Consider the following 4,077-nt stretch of genomic DNA (forward strand, 5'->3'; position numbering starts at 1 on the left):
AGGATTCAGTTAGGTCCCAAAAGAGCACACACTCAGGTACAAAACTTTCAAGGCAGCAAGGGATGTTGCGGTTAATCTCCAGGCACCACTGAGGAGGGGACAAACAGGCGTTGGTTCCCCAAGGGACTAACACTGTTTTACACACATGCACACACACCCTTCACACACATACACACACTCATATAACAATACATGTATGTACATGCATGTATGTGCCATACACACATACATATTTGTACTATATATGTAAACACATGACACAAATATAAATGTATATGTGTGTGTTTGTAGTGTATATATGTAAACACATAAATGAATGTGTATGTACCTAAATATATGTACATACCTGTTAGGTGTACCTAACATACACCATACATAGCATATATTCTGTGTATGTGTATACACATATGTGTATGTGCGTAATATATGACACACATATACACATATATTTGTATACACATGTATGTGTATGCATGCACATGCATGTATGTATATACTTAAATATGTATGTGTGTATAAATATATCACATACATATACAGACATTTTCATGTAGGTGTGTATATACATAAACATATATGCATATGTATGTAAGCATATGAGGGGTGGATCTAAAGGCATTTACAACCCCCCATTCCTCTCCATGTGTTTCTACATGGATTTCTACACAGAGCTTACAGACTTTAAATTTACTCCTTTTTCTTTAAGGAAGATGTTTCATTTCAGTTGAAAGTGCCACTAGTTAACAATCATGTGAGTGTAAGGGGAGCGATCTCAGGCAGATTTTGTAGACAGGAAAAACATCTGTCACAGGCAGAGTTTTGGTTAGAATTTGGAGAATGTCCTTAAGGTGAATTTGACTTACTCATCATCTCCCAGAAGGCTCCAGTTGGTAAGTCCATCGGACGTTCCTGGACCCACACGTGCCCACATGGCTTTAGAAAGAAAAGTGGGAAAAGAGGGCAGGAGGACACGTCAGATCGCGCAAAGTCAGATGTGACACTGGGAACCTACTCATGTAAAAAATTACTCAGTTTATCTGAAATTTAACTGAGTTTCCTAAATATTCTCTGACAACCCACTCATTGGTACTTATCACATATTCACTCTTATGTCTTGATTTCTTCCCGGTCTGTCTGTCTTTTCTAATCTTTATTTCCTCATGGGGCATAGTCCACAGCTGGGAACAGGAGAATCTACCAATATTTACTGGATGGATGGACAGACACGTAACAAACATAACCCAAATCATTAATTCTTACAAACCACACTATCTAACATAAAATGGTCAAATTAAAGTTAACTGAGGAAATAAGTATCCATGAGAACTTTCAGATGCACGAGTTCAGATCAGGCTATTTACGGCAGATTCTACAGCTGGGAGGTTGGCACTTGAATTGAGACTAATTTCTCCCTGGAGGTGAAGCTACAGGCTCCATTCAACCGTGGGTAACTACGATTTACTGAATGCTCAGTATCATCCAACAAACATTCATACGAACCTTTAGCTCTCACAAAGCCCTCCTGGGAAGAGAAGTTTAACCCTCCTTCACAGATGAGGAAAAGGAAGCTCAAAGAAGTTAAGCAATTTGCAGAAGATCACACAGCTGTCTTCAAGGACAACTGGAATTTGAACTCAGGAAGACTGGCTCCAATATTGGTATCCTAACTATTCAGCTACACAGTAGCTCAAATAAAACAAATTCTATGTATTCAACAGGGCTTCCCAGGTGGCTCAATGATAAAGAATCCGTCTGCCAAGAAGGAGGCTCAGGTTTGATCCCTATGTCTGGAAGATCCCTTGGAGAAGGAAATGGCAACCACTCCGGTATTCCTGCCTAGGAAATTTCATGGACAAAGGAAACTGGCAGGCTAATCACAGAGAAGTCGGCATGATTTAGTGACTAAACAAAAACAATGTATTCAACTATGCTGGTGGCACCTCACTCCAGGAGACTCGGTTCAATCCCTGGGTTTGACCCCTGAGTCAGGAGATTCCTCTGGAGAAGGAAATGGCACCCCACTCCAGGATTCCTGCCTGGGAAACCCCATGGACAGAGGAGCCTGGAGGGCTGCAGTCCACGGGGTCACAAGAGCTGGACACGGCTTAGAGACTACACCACCACTACCACCACCACATGCTGACTCCACAGCCTTTGCTTCTGGAAATCAATGAGTTCTTACTGCCCATGCCCTACTTCTCTTTCTCTACTCCCAACAATATTCTCGAACAGGCCTTGTGTGTTTTTCCTCCTGCAACTCCCCACTTCCATGCAGCTCTTAGTCAACACTGAGAACGGCTTTCCCAAATAGCAGCATCTATGAGAAGACTCTCCCTCTGGATTATGCCCCAAATTTAAGATCTTATCAAGTTAATCCTCCCACTCCTCCTCACCCACTCTCTGCTCCAGAATACAGGACAAGGTCAAAAAGTAGGAGCAAGTAACACAGTGTAAGAAGGCTTCTTTTGTGAAACTTGTGGAGGGGAGGGGAGGGGTTGGGGTACAGATTTCTCAGACTAGGGATTTATATCCAATAGAGAAACCCAGAAAAATCTAAGTGTTAGTCACTCAGTCGTGTCCGACTCTTTGTGACCCCGTGGACTATAGCCCACCAGGTTCCTCTTCCATGGAATTGTCCAGGTGAGAATATTGGATTGGATACCCATTCCCTTCTCCAGGGGATCTTTCTGATCCAGGGATCAAACCCAGGTCTGCTGCATCGCAGGTGGATTCTTTACCATCTGAGCCATTAGGGAAGCCCAAAAAAGCTGGGCATAATCCCTTTTATTAAGGATGGCTCAGGTCATTTCTAGACTCACAGCAGATATATTTGGGATGAAAAGAATATTTTGGAAAGTTCCCTAAAGTCATTTCATGTAAAGGACTATAAAAATATTAGGCATCACGCTATCTTATCTTCATTTAATAGAGATATAATGTATCTTTATTAGCCAATTTTAAAGTAATATTTTAGGTGATGACAAGTTGAAAAGACTGGATATACAGAACTGTAACTGGAAATTTTCACTGGGAAAATTTAATCCATTTTGACTGATGGCTGGAAGGAAGAGAGGGTAAGGTTGACTTAACAATTTGGAAGGCCAATTCATCAGCAATAATAAGCTAGTTTTAAGGGGGGAAATAAAATGTTAAACCATGAGATCCCCCAGTTAGAAAGAAAAAAAAAAAAAAAAAAACTACAAAAGGCCAATACAAGATACATTTCCAAAGAAGGTTGCTCAAACTATATCCCAGGATATTCTTTTTCACAATTGATTTTAAAGAAAACTAAATAACTGTCCATGTGTAATGCATGAAGTAATTCTCACTAGGCAAATAAGGATAAGCAGAATGATGCTTTTAATGAGTGCCTTTGAATTTCAAATCAAAGGCTTTTAGTTCAATCTACAATGAATGTATTGATTTTTATTCCATCATCTGCCCACATGGACCCATACTAGACTTTGGTGTTTTGGGGTTTAGGAACCACAGCTGAGGGATCTAGCACTTTAGAAACACTGAAAACCACTGGCTACCTGCGGCAGATTCATGTTGATATATAGCAGAAATCAACACATTATTGTAAAGCAATTATCCTCCAATTAAAAATAAATAAATTTAAAATTTTTAAAAAAGAAAACGATTGGCACTGCCTTTAACTATCAAGGACATTTGTCCCCAAATTAAACTACCAGAAGCTTCAAACCCATGTGACTCTTGACATTTTAACTACTGTCAGGAACAAGAGAAATATCTGCTCTGTTTCACCACCATCACCCAGACTACAGAGTCTTCTCGTATCCAGGCCCATTGGACACAAGCAAACCCACCACATGGCTGCAATGGACTATGCAGGCCAGGCCAGTAGACTTCTGCATATGAACCAGGTGTATAAGCCATTGCATCTTGTGAGAAGGCAAAACCTCATTTTGCTGAAAACAAGACTGTTGGTGCAGGACTTCATGGCAGTCCAGTGGTTAAGACTTTGACTTCCTCCACAGGGGGCGAAGGTTCAACACCCGGTCAGGGAGGTGAGACTGCACACGCCTCACGACCAAAACACCAAAACATTAAAAA

The sequence above is a fragment of the Bubalus bubalis genome, chromosome 3 (assembly GCF_019923935.1).
Source record: "Bubalus bubalis isolate 160015118507 breed Murrah chromosome 3, NDDB_SH_1, whole genome shotgun sequence".
NCBI lineage: Eukaryota > Metazoa > Chordata > Mammalia > Artiodactyla > Bovidae > Bubalus > Bubalus bubalis.